We start from the raw sequence: 16,699 nt of genomic DNA on the forward strand, positions 1-16,699 counted from the left end.
ACGTAGTCCTTCAATTGGTTCTTCGGCATTGACAGATAGGAAGACAGTGCCTTTCTACTTAGAGACGAGAGACTGGACGTAGCGCGCACATACAAACAATCAAAATGGCGAAAAAGGAAACGGACAGTAGGGAGAAAATACTGGAAAGTATACAACTATTTCAACTCATGCTACGTTTGCTAACTGCAAAGCCAGTAGCTGATTAGCAAACGTGGTGTACGTGTCATTAAATAAATGTGTTACCTTAAGTTCTTTTTGGAGAATAGACAGTCCATACAGCCCTTAATTTTCCCAACTTCCAGGAAAAGGTCCGTCTCTTTTTTAATTTATTATTTTATTATTATTCATTTTTTTGCTTTTTCAGAGCAGAGAACAAACGTACATAGACATAATACCTCCGTCGACACAACAGCTGCTTGTCCCACCTCCCCGACAGACCCGAGCTGATGGACACTACAGAATCTTGACAGAAGTACGCAACGATTGGGCAGGGTCAAATCGGTGGCGGACTTGTAGTGTGACGTCTCGCCCGGTCAAGACAGAACGATATCATCTGATTGTTTGACAGCACGACCATTCTGAGCGACAAAAAAGTCATGTAGTCTGAGAAGGCCAAAATTAACGCAATACTACGACGGACTGGTCCGTCACTCAGACGGAATGCCCACATCTGGTTGTAATAACGGTAGAGAATTCTTAATTTGATGGGCAACAGCTTTTACTCACCAATTTTGTGCTACACAGCTGCCACCAGGTGGCAGACTAAACAAGATTACTGGGAATAGGGATGGGTGTATCGATCCTTTGGTTTCAATATATCGATACTCAAACGCTGGCATCGATTTGAGTTAAATTTTTTTTTGCGCACGCATCATTTTAAACTGGTTTTTGGGAGTTTACTTCACTACGCAATAGCCCAGAAATCCCTGTATCTATTGGAAGATTGGACTGGTCCGTATCACATGACCAGAAAACGAGATGTGACATGAGAGTAAAACGCGCGGTTTCATATATAGAGAAGAGATGTGTGGCATTGCAGAGAGGAAGCGAAGTGTGGTGTAGTGAATTTTCACCCGTCGATAAAGTTAGTGCAATGTCCCAACATGTGAAAAACCTGTTGTATACTGCGACAACACAAGTAATTTATACAAGCATCTAAAAATAGCACAGCCCGAGAGCCAGAGTGAGCTCGAAGAAAGACCAGTCTCCTTCACCATCCGCTGTCAGGCAAAAGACCAGTTTGCAAAAAGTCTATCCAGGCACAAACTGTTACCTTTGCCAGTGCAGTGATATGGACAATGCCTGTATTGTGTCTGTTCCTGAGTCCTTAAATATTGTGACCATAATCTAATTTTAACATGTCTCACATACACAGGTAAAAAGGATAGTAGTATTCGACGCAAAATTTACAGTATGTGTTGAATACGCATGTATTTTCAGGCATCTTAAAGCATAATTAAGCTTTAGCAAACAAACAAAACAAACAACATATTTTACTACGTGGATAAGTAGGTAGAAAAAACTACAGAAAGAATTTTTGTCTAAAATATGGGATATACAATTATGTGAATTTTACATTACATTTTCTTTTTCCACCGAAAAGAGAATATTTAATTGTGATATTTTGATATTGGTCTTCATCTGTAACATGTTTTCTTACATTTAGATGATTTTCACATTTGCTTAATTTCAGTACTGTCTATCACAAACTAGGAATGTGCCAATGTGCATTATTTTGTTCACATTTATTTATTATTTAATTATTTAGTTTATTGATTACTAATGTGTTGGCTGGCAACCAATTCAGGGTGTCCCCCGCCCACTGCCCAAAGACAGCTGGGATAGGCTCCAAGCACGCCCGCGACCCTTGTGAGGATAAGCGGTATGGATAATGAATGAATGAATTACTAATGTGTTAATTATATTGTTAATTTTATTTAGTTTTATTATGTATTGCATATCATATGCACAAAATAATACTTAATATAGTATTTCTCATTTGAATTGCCTGTGTTAAATTAATTTGATTGAAAAAAATGCTAATAAAAAGGTATCATATTGATTATATTGCAAGAAAAAATATTGGTATCGTATCGAATCTGTAAAGAGTGGTATCGCCCATCCCTAACTGGGAACTACTCAGGAGTGTAGTTGTTCTCGAGTGTGATATATAATCTTTTGTAGAATAACTAAAAATATTTGTATATCGTGGTATTAGTTATATCGCTATTGTGATATAAAATGGCCTGTATAGTGATAGATTTTTTTTCCCATATTGCCCAAAATTCTTGTGTCTTTTCCCTGTGGCAGACAAACTTTCCACATGTCTGTTTTTGTTTACTCATTTTGCTAGCTATTAGTTTTAATATTAGCGTTATACGACCAAGACTTTTTTTTTTTACTTTATTTTGGACCACATGTGAACAGAAAAAAAAACACATTATATACACCCCCAACACACACATCCACAGACATCCACACACAACAATCACCCTTTCATTCACATAAACATTATTGTTATCATCGTTGTCATCATCCATCCATCCATCCATTATCTGTACCGCTTCTCCTCACAAGGGTCGCGGGGCGTGCTGGAGCCTATCCCAGCTGTCTTTGGGCAGTAGGCGGGGGACACCCTGAACTGGTTGCCAGCCAATCGCAGGGCACACAGAGACAAACATCCGCACTCACAATCACACCTAGGGCCAATTTAGAGTATCCAATCAACTTACCATGCATGTTTTTGGAATGTGGGAGGAAACCGGAGTGCCCGGAGAAAACCCACGCAGGCACGGGGAGAACATGCAAACTCCACACAGGGAGGCCGGAGCCGGGATCGAACCCGCGACCTCTGAACTGTGAGGCGGACGTGCTAACCAGTCGACCACCGTGCCATTGTCATCATCCTTATTATTAAAATCATCCTAACAATTACAATGACAAAAGAAACAACAGTTAATTTAAAACAAAAGCAAACAAAAAAACAACCGAGACATGCATCAAGAGTCCGTCCGAGACGGATGTAATGGAGTAAACCCAGTCACTTTCAAACCCCAAATTTTTCAGCCTCATAATAAATTAACCGGAAGTACTGTTGGGGTTTTTTGTTCTTTCATCTGTGCTGCCAGGTCCAAAGTGGCCTGTGGCCAGGTACCGGTCCGGTGGTTGCTGCTTTAACACATTGCTGGCGTTGGGCCAAAACCTCCCATGTCACAATTTGGTCCATTTTTCACAAATCTATACTACTGCTCACTCCACATGTCTGGCTGTAATACTGAAATGACTGACCAATCTGTTGAAAATGGCTAACTGTAATATATTGTCGCTGCCTGTGAAAAACATTTGTCAATTTTTTTTTTCATTATCATTTTTTTCTTATTTTTAAGTGAATGGTGTTTCCGCGTTACAGATGTTGCATTAACGTTTACATTTTTTAAAAATACAAAATCGGACATACGAGTTTTTCACAGGACAGTGACGATATGCTGCTAGCCTGTTGTCTGTCGTGTATCTATTTATCTTTTAATTTAATTTTAATCTTTACTCTAATAAATAGCCCAATATCTCATTTAAGATTTTTCCTAAATAGAAAGCAAATAAACATCTCAGCAGCAAAAAAATAAATAAAATAAAGATAGATTAGTTAGATTTGCCTACTAAGATAATAAGCAGATCCGAAACGTGAACAATCAAGTTTGTCAAACTGTTCATTGACTACATTTACATGGAGTCAATATTCGGGTTAAGGTCAAAATTCCGATATTTCAATGAATGAGCGCTCCGGCATTTGAATAAATTTACACAATCAAAAAGTATAACCGAGATAGAAAAAAATCCAATAACGTGAAAACTTAAAACGCTCAGTCAAAGTGACGAGGATCCTACAATCAAATAAGCAACAAAAACTACAATAAGGCAAATGAGGCTATGAACGAGAGGGAGGCGTCTAGAATGCGATCTTGGGTTGTGAGGCGAGCGAGGTCAACAATCCGACAAGGCAGTCTGGAGAACGGCGTCTTTTTAAACCCCGCTGATTATCATCCGCCACAGGTGCGCAGCTGAAGGTAGCGGCATGGTAGCGTGCCTGCTTCACAGTTCTGAGGTTTGGGGTTTGATTCACCGGCTTCCTCCGACATTCCAAAAACTTGCATGTTAGGTTAATCGGAGACTCTAAATTGCCCCGTAGGTGTCAGTGGTCGATTGTCAGTATGTGCTCCGAGATTGATTGGCGGCCAGTCCTATGTGCCGAGTCCAACTTTGACACTAATTCGGACCAGTGGTGCAGAAAATGGTGGGATGGCATGTGGACAGTGTGTGAGTTGTACGTGTGTGTTAACTATTTGCCTGCAACAGAGAAGCGTTTTACTCGAGTAACCGTATCTGCTGCTTAATGCCTTCTCAGATGTTTCCATGTCAGATGCAACCGATCCTGAGGGATGCGAAAACCATGTTACCATCATTTCCTCTGTGCTCCTTCGCCCGGGGAACAATTCCACAGTGCTAGTTGGGAGCTTAATACTATTACATTATTGTAACATTGGTGCTCTTTGGGGACTGTGAACTGCATACTTCTGACTGAGAGGACACAGTAATGCCGCAGTGAATGATTGTCTTTCTCTTCAATGACAGGAAAATGCTAAGTGTATCTGTTGCCAGACTCAAAGTAACACAAAATACAGTTTTCTTCTGTGTCATTTTAAGAGAGAAATACATTGATTTGCTTTTGTCTCACTTTCACTTGCCTTGTTTTTGCTCAGCTCCTCGCAAGGGTGTATGGGTCTTGGTGTTTTAATGTTATTATCCTAACAATAGTTAACTCATTCACTGCCAGACATTTTCAGACCCTCTTTCACCCTAGCATTTGAAAAAATATATAAATGGGCTCCGGGGATTGAATGGCTGGACTGTGAAAAGACAAGTAAAGTCGTCAATGGCAAATCTATACTACTATTGGTCAGTCCACACGTGGGTGTTATTTTTTTTCAAATTATTGAGCAATCTAAAGTGTTGAAAATGGCTTGCTCTCTTTGATGTTAATTGTTGAACAATGGGTCCCCTGAGTGTATGTATATATTTCAAATAATGGCAAAACAATAGTTATTGTTGAAAAAAAAATGTGTACCTGATAAACATGCGTCGTATGTACGTGCGTATGTACTCAAGTGTAAACAACAACATCGGACCATCGTACCATCCAGGACCAACTGAGATAAATCCCGCCTTCCACATAGTCCAGCCCACCCCTGAATCCAACATTTCTCATCTACATAATTGCAATCTTCTACTGCCATCCCCTCAGAAACCATACGGTTTGTTGTGAAACTTCAGATACGGTCTGACACTGCGGGGGGTTTGGGTGTTTATTTATGCAATGATTTATAACTAAATCAATACTCTTATATACAAAATAAGTGGTTAGTGCCACCACCAATATTTTCCATTAAGTAAAAGCTAATAATGCTAATACTAATAAAAATGTCTTTGCAACAACAAAAACTGTTTGAGATCATTAAAATTCGCTACGTGCTTGCAAACCTTTGCCGCTCAGTAAGCTTTAAGCTATTTAACATCTCTGGTTCATATTTGACTGAGTTATCAGGTCACTCTATCTGCATCTGTACTAACATTTTACTATATTTTATTGTAACTAATCTGAATTGAATGTCAGATTTATGTTAAGTCTCCCAAGTGAACTTTTAACGTCAGTCATCTTAAAACCTGTTGAATTAAATCGTTTTAAAATGAGCTAAGGGATACTCTTAACCCCCCCTAAAAAAAAAAAAGAAGGAAGTAGTGATTATGAAAAGTGCATTGTATTTATGGGATTGTGAGAACCTCTAAATAATTCTGTGTACATGCCATATACTGATCAAAATGAACATTGAGGATGAAAAAAAAAGTTAGATAATGGTAAGTGTGAATGTACATGGTACATGTGTTGGGTGAGGTAAGAAACACGTACACGCCACACACAAGTTGAGACAAAAAAATAAATCTCTTTTTGAATTTGTTTACACTGAACAGGTAACTATCATTGTTAGTCATGTTGCAAAAACTTAGCAACCCCCTAGTTGCTGCTAATGATAATTTCTCCGATTAGTAAAACAATTGAATCTCTATTCTGTTGTCAGCTTGGTCTGTCCAAACGAATACTAGTTTGTTTGGAATAAAAATAAATCATGTACAGTCATTAAGGAATTTTCTGGTCTAGGCCAAATGTTACATTAAACAAATATTAACATGAATCATAAGTTGTTACTGCAAATAAGCGGTTCATTCGTATTTCCACAGAGATAAATATTGAGTGTTTGTGGCACATACAATTCTTGATGCTGTTTTCTTTTGTTTTCTTCAAGGCCAAGCTTTGTTGATGATTTTGGGCAACAAACACACAAACCATCTACAAATTAAAGTAAAACATTATGAAGTTTCTTAAGATAACAGTGACTATATATTACAATTCTATATTTACTTTAATATTAACCTCAGGTCATGAAAAGGACCTTATGAATATAATCAGGACATGACAGCAAGTTCACACTTTTTTTTTAATGGGTTCCATGGTCCATCTTGCCTGGGGCCCCAGGGGGTCTGGAAACGCCCCTGCGCAGTGTGATCCTTATTTCAAACGTGTCCCCTGATCACCTGTCATGAGCATATAAAGACATGAAAGGTAACACTGATTAGATCAGCAGGCTCCACTCTGAGATGCAGCAGAAGAGTGAGGGAGGTTCTGACCCTTTTTGACAAGTTCATTCATTCCACCTCCTCCTCCGAGCATTTTGATCAATACCCATCATGAAAATGGAGCCTTAAGGCCAATCCTGTAAATGTTATCTTTCACATCTGCATGGTGCTCTATCATCCAATAAATGTCAGAAATCTGAGGGAGGCGAGGTTGCTCCCAACTGGCTCTTTGGCAGCATTTCTGAGCACAAAAGCAAGAGGAAGCTTAGTGTACCTTGTAGCCAACTTTGGACCTCACGGAGATGGAACTTGTCAAGTTTGTGACAACATGCACCAGGATGCCAAGAAAGAACCTTGAATTAACTTTTTTTCCCCCTTTGCCGGTGCAAAACAAACAAATAAACATAACAACAACGACAACAACAACAAAAACGGAAAGAAAACACATTACGAGGCGTGTCATTGGACAATAACTACATCTACGTCATGCATGTCGGACCCCGATCAGAGCTGCCCGCTCAGTTTGCCGGACCCAGTAAGCTACACAAAGTTACTGATTTAAAAAATGTGCACGAGGGAAGAGTGCCATCAATTTTTGTTTGATTTGTTGAAAATGAAGATGATATTAACAAAATATGAAATACTCCCTCCATTCCGTGGGGATCTTTATTATTCACGAAATCTGATCTGGCCCACCATCAAACACCATCGGGTCGTCTGTCTGCTGCAGCTGAAGAATACTAGCGCCTCCTTGTGGTCTGAATCTGTAGCTACAGAGCCACACACAAGTCCACAAGTCTTCAGACAAGCGTTTGCAAATTGCTGTCCGCATTTGTGAGTCGTGTACGGCAGGAGTAGGGTTGTTCGATTTTGCCTAACAAGAAAATCCCGATTATTTTCTCTCAAACACGATTTTTCGATTACGATTTCTTTGTAAAATAAAAATAATGAAAAATGATGTATTTTGAATTTCTTTTATTTAATCTTAATTTTTACTTCTTTGAACTCAATATGCCAGGCAATTTAACTTAATACACACATTACATCACAACTGCTCACAACGACCAATCACGGCTCAGATTCAGAAAACAGGTCGGCCGTGATTGGTCGTTGTGAGCAGTTGTGATGTCATATTCAGTCGACAGAAGACAAAATGGCCGCCCCCGGGCATGGCTAAAAACGAGTGCATTTTGCTGCTTAACTCATATCCCACAAACGCACTATTAATCAGAATGCCATGTTTCAACTGGTGAGCCTGCTGGGAACATATTCTTGAAAAAAATATGTTTGGGTTGACTTCCGCTTTAAGCACTGATGCATAGTCATGACCAGAGGTCCGAAAAAAAGTGATGCCTTTCAGACGTTGAGTTACTTGCTCACGGGTTGTATTGTACATGCGGTTCACACACTACACTACAGATCTATATTTATTAACTAAACGCTCACTTGCCTGAGCAAATAGCAGAATCGCCGGTAGCGCCGGTGTTGTTGTAGTTTTTCCGGACTGCGCGCTCGTGGGAGGAAGCGGAAATGCGGAGGAAACTACGGTGGCTTAGATACACCAAAAATAACAAAATCAAACGTGCCGATTTGAACATTTTTAACATCGTTTTATCCAGAAAATTCGGTTTTGGTTCAAAATCGCTTAATCGAGCAGCCCTAGGCAGGAGTGTAGCAAAACTCACATTTGTGACTACAGTCACGCATTTAGGGTTGTCACGATACTAAAATCGATAGCCAGGAAAATACTCGATACCATTTTGATAACACGGGGATAAAGAACTGGCAAATACTTTAAAAAAATCATAAAAAAATAAATAAATAACATTAACAAGACTGGCTGGTTGGTTGGCCCTCCTGCCACCACATTGGCCATACTTAGCAGCAGTTAAACAGAACTCCAAGCGTGATCGCTCTGAGTGCTCTCCTGCAGGGCTGTCACAAACGATTATTTTGCTAGTCGACTTGTTGTCGAATGCTTGTACCAGCATTCTTGACATGCGCATAAAGGATGGAGTAATTGAAATTGAAGGTGTGGCCTTCATTTTTTTATTAGCTGTAAATGTTTATTGCATTTTAAAATGCAACCCAAAACTATAAACTACCTACAAATACTAAAAGAAATATTTGTAAAACTTATTTCACTTTTCTTGGGCACCAAACCTTTTTTTCTTATGTGTGAAATCATGAGTGAACCTAAAGCAATGAACGCAACGCTAGTGCGGCTGGTCCAAAGTTGGCCGCGTATCATGTTTGTTTAGACGTGTCAAGCGTATAGTTTCTTTTTTTTCCACCGATGCTCAACAGCAGCAGCACTTTTGACGTCTAAATAAAGGCAGCTCGAGCGGCCAGCGCACAGACTAATTATGGTCGTAATCACGCGCTACAAAAACTCTTTGGACATGATGGCTCGCGATCTAGAGCAGCGGGGTGCCGTAGCTGCGGCTCTGAGGAGCCCAGAACTATGACGAGTTGCAGAAATCTTGACACAGACGCAGTGACAGTCCTCTTGTTGAAGATCGACTGGGAAACAAGTTGAACTCTACAATACAATACAATACAATACAATACAATTTTATTTATATAGCGCATTTCATAACAGCTAGAGCTGTAACAAAGCACTTTACAAACAATACAATAAATTAAAAAAAACAATAAGAGGCTGTGATACATCTATTAATAAATATATAACGAAATATTAACAAATATATAAAATATCAATAAAAATATAAATAAATAAAGCCAATAAATTAACATAAAACACTATATACAATTGAGTTACTGCCCCACGAGCACAGTTGGATTTTGTCAAAGTATTCAATAAGAGGAAAGATATCAGCTTTAGCTGTTATTGCAGCAATATTTGAGAGCACGGAACGAAAGTGACTCCTGTCCAAGTTCGTAAACGCACACTGTGTGTCGTCGCAAGTGATTGTGTGGTCACTGGTCGCATATGCACTCCTGCAGTTCGATGTGAATTGCGGGTATACCAAAACTGTGTTTTGTTTTTTAATAAACGTGAATTTACTGACTAACGCCTCCATAATCCACAATAGGCACTGCTAGCGTACCACAACAGGACATGCTGTGGCGTTCCATCAGCGCGGCACACGGTAGCCTGCGTGTGCTAACAACAGCTAGCTTGCAGACACGACTGTCCTGAATGTCAGGAATGAAACTGGGCATCAGCCACAACGTGCTTCCTTTTTAGATGCTCATTTATCACCACCGTGCTGCTCTGAAAGGGAGGACGTCGACGTCATTCTGCGCATCGTGGACGCTTCCGGGCTCCCGCACCGTAGTATCATTACCGTGTATATTAATATGATATTCAGATACGGCGTATAAGTATCGATACTTTGAAAAGTATCTAAACTTTTGACTACACTAATACGCATATGTGACTTCAGTCCTGCATTTGTAAATTCTCGTTACACATTTGTGACTGTGGTTATGGACACGGATTCTTTCTACATATTTGTGGACTGAAATATGCATTTATACATTATATGCATTTAGCTACAATAATGGCCCCATAGCTGTTCGTCTTGTTGAGAAAAACAACAAAAACAAGAGCACTTGCTACTGCTTGATACCTCCAAAATCAATCAATCAATCAATCAATCAATAAAGGCCAAAAACCAAGCGTCAAAAAACATCTTATGGCCTACTAAAGTGTCTTTTATCATACGTAAATAGAACACATCAAGCTAGATGAGGAAATGTGTTATGAGTATGCAGTGTGACGAATGTGTTTTCAGAGGTACAGTAGGTAAAGTACAGTACTACCGGCGGTAACTTACGTTTTCCTTGGGGATCAAGTATGTATTTTACTCAATAAAATTCACAATATTTTACAAGTTTCATACTATATTTGTGTTTTTCACCAGTCTCCTGTCTCTTACCATAATCAGTAAACAACCATTCAAAATGTAGCTTGTTAATTTTTTGTGTGCCAAACGCTTAGAAGGGGATCTCATAATTACTGTATATTCAGTGTTTCCAAAAGAAACACACCCAAACCCTTGAGGGTGAAGCTGCTCTTGTGCTATGGTATTTAAGAATCATTGAATACAATCTATCCACGAGTTGTAGAGCACTGTGATACAACAGATGAAATATTGTGCAGAAAATAAATACATGAGCATAAAACAAAAATAATGCTTCATTACCCATGGAATACAAACTCCAGGGGCTAAATACAAATAAACGTATCTAGACTTTGGATAAAATCCTTCCAGACTACATGTGCAGGTGCTTCGGCGAAGGTTGTTGAAGATGTACTGAACACACTAAAACTCTCCTCAATTGAATGAAAAATGTAGCTCAAGGTTTGGGGTGAACTATAACACTATAGTGAAGGCCATACTTTACTTTTTTCTCCTAGTTCTGAAGTTGCAACACGGCACATTCCATCATATGAAAGTTTGATTAATTTTTCTTCTCAAGTGTTATTTTAATTACAGATGTATTTATTTTGAAGTATCAGCAAAGCGTTAGTCATAGCTCCGTTTTCATTTGCTATCCGTTTGTTTACTTTTATAAAAGAAATGCTTTACCAGCTTCGCCAAAAAGCAAAGATGTCCTTGTGTTGGTGGCCTTTTAACAAGCTTAATTCTATGCAATCTTTACATTCGACTGAGCTGTGATCACATCCATTTGGCACAACGATGCATCCACATTGGTCGTCTGGCTCAACATCTGCAACATGCATTGTGAAGATGCAAGAGATGATGACGTCTGCATGCCCCTTGGTTTGTATGTGGAAGAATTTTGAGCATGTTGCGCAACAACGCAAAATAAAAACGTTATTGTATATGCTGGGCCTTGTGTACGCAGATAATGGGTCAATCAGATCAACAAAACATACTACAGTCAAGGTGTTTGCACCCAAACTTATATGATTTTGAAGCCTATTGCAAAGATACCTGGCACAGCAATGGAGGTAACTTCATTCCTTGCTCTCTTTTAAAAGTAAAATGAGGACTGAATGAGGAAAGGTTTGGCAAGATGGATTTGCAAGTGCCTTGTACAAATATCCTGCAATTAGTCAAAACTCTCTTCCATAATCTATGTGCAAATAAAACGTGCAAACCACTATTCCATCCATTTTAATGAACAATCAACATGAGTGCCCCTACATTTGTTATTGTTATGGAGTCCATTTGACTCGCCACACTTTCTAAATGTGTTCTTCTTAACATGATTGCAGTTTCCTTGAATTTCGATTTCATGCCATTTGGACAAGAGTGATTATTTGTAATGGATCACTGATGGTTCAGTGGGTTCGGATCTCACTCAGCAAAGGCATGAACGTGAGTGTGAGAGGTTGTTTGTGTCTATTTGTGCCCTGTGATCGACTGGCGACCAGGACAACCTATGAAGTCAGCCCGCATCTCCCAAATATGCATGTTAAATTCATTTAATACATTGCCCATAAGCTGTGCATGTAACTGGCTATTTGTCCATATATGTGTCCGGTGATTGATCGGTTGAAAAACAGTCAAGGGTTTACTTCGCCTTTTGCCCAATGTCAGCTGGGAAATACTCCAGCTCACACACTAAAAATAATTGGGTCAAATCATACAAAGTGTTTTATTTTTAACCCAACCGCAGGCTTATTTAGAGCAGTGTTTTTCAAACTTTTTGGAGTCACGGCACATTTCTTTCATTGAAAAAATCCTGCGGCACACCACCAGCTGAAATTGTGAGAAAAAAAAAGCTTATTTTAACAGTGTAAGTATTATATTGTTTATATAAGTATTTTTGAACATTGACGAATGACGTTTATTATTAAAACGTCTTGATTGGAATTAAATAAACACAAAGAAAAAAGTATTTTATAATGTCTCATATTGATTCTTACTCAGTGTGAAACATGGGCACAAACCCAACAATAGTTCATTTGACCTCACAAGGATGGGTTGGTCAATTTAACCTAACAGGTGAGTTAAATATTTTCACAAAATTGTTTGGTCAAATTAACTACAGTTCTGGGTTGTTAGAACTACGTATTTTTGTTATATACTGTTCCCAATTGTTGGGTCAATTTAACTACAATTTTTTGTTCATTAATCTATCCAAATGCTTGGTCACATTAACCGATGCAGAATTGCAAAATTAGTTCTAATGCATTACAGTGCAATCTCAAAGACTGAAGATTGATTGCATTAGATTACCATTCTGAAGTGTTCGGCTACACACCTATAACAAAATATATGGCAGATTTGTCACTCAAAGCATGTATAATGCAATAAACAACACTAGTATCTTCAATAGAATTAAATGCAAAATATTTATAAAATCACCTTTAAGTCAAGAACAAGAAATTCAAGTCAGTGTCCGTGTAACAGAGTTACTTTGGTACTGGAGTGATTCCAATTATCTAGACACAATGGCTCAACAGCGCCCCTCTCTGATATGCGGTGGATATAAATAACTGGGTGTGTCGCAGTTGCCACCAGTTCATTTGTGCCACTGCCGAGGTGAGTTGGGTACTGCTGTGTGCTTGCTAGTCGACAATTAGCCACAAATGCTAACTTAACAATTTACTCCTTAGTGCCCATAAGGCATTCTGACGTCGTGTGTTTGTGCAGACTGAAGTAAACGAGTGAACAACCATCACGCCTCCTTTCACTAATTTCAATACAACACAATGCAGAGAGCAGGAGATTTGAGCTCCATCACCAACAAAAAGGGTTACATTAGATACTATAAAACAACGAACAGTAACAGTGCAAAACTACTGAATACAGTAGTAGAGATGGGCACTTTACCCTATTTTACTGGTCCGCCCAGGACCTGGTCACCCTCCGTCCTTATTCATAAAATAAATCGTCCTCCGACCCCGTCCATCCTCATCCTTTTAAAAACGCTTCCGTCCCCCCGCCGCCTGTTAAAAAAAAAAAAACTTACCGGCTGGTCACTAGACCGGAACTAGGGGTCATCACGAGAATATTTAAGATTGCTTTACAACGCAATGCTATTGTGTTTTATTGTGATGTTGTTTTTTTGTGTCCAACTCAAATAAAACCTAAAACCCACAGCAAGGGCACATTGATGGCACCACAATGTACTTGCGGCGGGCCCAACGAATTTACTTGAAACGCTGTTATATTTCTGTGATAACTACTTTGGACCATACGTGCGGTTTTACTAAGCACCATTAGCACATCCAGTGCACATTGGCTATAAGTAAATTGCGCAAACAATTACATTAGTTAACTAGGTGCCTGGAATTGTCCTTTAATTGGCTTATTAGCAATGTAACCGGCTGGCAAATTAGCCTGTAAATTATCGATCCAAACCAACCTACTAGCTGGCAAGCTTATAATAAACATGAACCCAGACATTGTCAACAAGTTTCATTAACTGTTTCAGTGACAAAAAACTGTAAACAAAAACAAAAACTGTATTTGTGTGTTTCCTTGACAACAGCTGAATGGCTAGCTATGTTTTTAGTCTAACTTACCAATGAATCTTGACTATAAGATACTATTTCAATTGGTAACGAGACACAGACCATGTGAATTATGTGCACAAAAGCCCTCATTCATGCTCACGCAAGCGCTGCTGTACACTTTAAGCTACGACCCGGAAGTCGAAGTCTTTCATTACCACCTAAAATAGCATTGCGTTATTTTGCAATAATTATTTTTATAACGAACTAATACAATAAATACTGAAAATATCTTGCATTACGATGCATTCTTTTTGCAATAAAACGCAATAGCATTACATTAGAACACAATCTTAAACATTCTCGTGATGTCCCCTGCCGGGCTCGGTAGTCTGGTGACCAATGGTGGTTGTATTAGCAGCTAAATGCTATCTTGGTTGACGCTTTAACAGCTGTAAACAATTCAATCCACTCACAATACTGCCAACCGGTATGTGGGTGTGAATAGAAAATTAGCCAGCTAATGAGCTTTAAATAATGTTTATGAATTATGAAACCTCTGCCTTTAGCATCTCTCCGATGGCGTCATACACAAATGTTTTTATTTTTTTGACAAAATGTAAGGACAGATGCGCTTTAAAAGGATGAGGACGGACACGGTCGGAGGATGATTATTTTTACGTACAGGTATAAGGATGGAGGGACGATGATGCAAGTGTGCCCAGGTTATAGATGGAAGATGGACCTGCAAAATAGGGTAAAGTGGTTCCAAAAAAAAAATCTGGAAACTGAGGCACTCAAAGTGATTCTGAATTAATAGGCCTTTATTTTAACTTCGCCAGTTGGAAAAAATTCCTTGGTAGGCCTTCGTCAGGGCAAGACAGCTGAAAAAAAAGCGAAACAGAAAAATAATAAACTAACATAAAAGTAAAAAGTAAAAGTAAAATTTGATTCTACATATTCAAAAACGAGTAGGAAGAACTAAAACTTTATTTACTCCAACACCTTCCACCCGGGACTGGAACATACCTGTATCACCATTTACACATCAGGAGAGAGTCTAGTAAAATTACAGTTGAATTTAGACAAGTCAAACCATTCATAGTTTCACACTAAAACAACAACGGCATTGTGACATTTGTAGTGGTTTACAGAGACATGGTGCAATTCTTATTCAGCAGCTTCAAAGCATAGTTCCATTTTGCCATCACAATCAAGCAGGCCTCCAGGCACCGGGTGTGTTAATAAAACATCAGGAAACCAGGTGAGGTCATATTTGAGGTCAAACTGATACTGTGTCGAATATTTGAGCATCTTGCTTTGTGTGGCGGTGAGCAAAGGGAAGGAGTCGCACATGTTGCAACACATACATGTCACACGCAGGCAGTGTGTGCAATGGCGCACGTGTGATTAGTCAATGTGTGTATGCGTGAATATTTCCTCCAAACACGCTGCAGGGTGGAATGCTGTAGTGTGGCCGCTAACGCTCTGCTATGTGCTCGTGGTGTAGGGTTTCAGTAGGTGTTCCAGGCTGTGACCCTGGCATATCTGTGTTTGTTTTATGTCACGGCCCCTCCCTTTAGGGAGATGACAGTCCAGCTTCGCCTGAGGGGATGAAACCTGAGATAGGCAGAGCTTAGTAATAAACAACAACTCCTTTCTGAGGCGGCTGCTTGGTGCATTCACAGATCTGACAGAGCGAGAAAGACAGAAGATTTTCTGGTTAGGGCAGTGGATCCCTAAAAGTAAGGTCCCTGCTGTGCAGTCCCTTTAGTGGGGGCCACATATAGTTAAGTCACAACAAAATAAGTGTGTATTTCTTTTCAAGACAAAACAGTGTGGAGAGCTGCAAAATGTCAAATAAAAGAATTCACTCGGTAGCCTGGGTATCAGTTTATGGGTGTAGTATACTTAAAGAATTGAAGAAGTATGTTTGTTCATCCAAAGATGTTCATCTCACTTTTTAAAAATGCAATTTATTTTCAAGATTTTCAATTTAACAAGCATCAAGCATAGAGACAAATAAAAGAATGCAGTACAATGGCATTCTTATGCTCAGGAAACAACTGAAAAATACCATTAAAACACACCAAATAAACAGAAATAAAAGCCACAATTACGTATCACTAACATGAGACCACCAAAAGCAAATAAATTACACAACAGTGTTCCCTTACTTTTTGTGGGTTATACAGTCCAAAATTAGAAAGCGCTAAACCTGCATTGAATGAGCTGCTCGTTTTAAAACAGGGGGGTACAAACTCAGTCCTCAAGGGCCGCTGACCTGCCTGTTTTCCATCTTTCACTGTCCTGCGACACAACAGATTCAAATGATCAGGATCGTTATCATGCTTCTCCAGAGCTTGCTGATGAGCTGATCATTTGAATCAGGTATGTTGCAGCACGGACAGATGGAAACCTGGTAGGACAGCGGCCCTTGAGGACCGGATATGGACATGCCTGCTTTAAAAGGACAAGGAGAGACGGGGTCGGAGGACGATAATGGAAGGGAATCCTAGTCACGGACGGAGGACTGACCGGCTAAAAAGGCTCAAGTGCCCATCTATGTTATTTTCCTTGTACAGTATTGCCTGCACTGGGCTCCCTTTTTTC

This window comes from Filicampus tigris, chromosome 4, assembly GCF_054856515.1.
Source record: "Filicampus tigris isolate MCC_2025a chromosome 4, RoL_Ftig_1.0, whole genome shotgun sequence".
NCBI classification, from domain to species: domain Eukaryota; kingdom Metazoa; phylum Chordata; class Actinopteri; order Syngnathiformes; family Syngnathidae; genus Filicampus; species Filicampus tigris.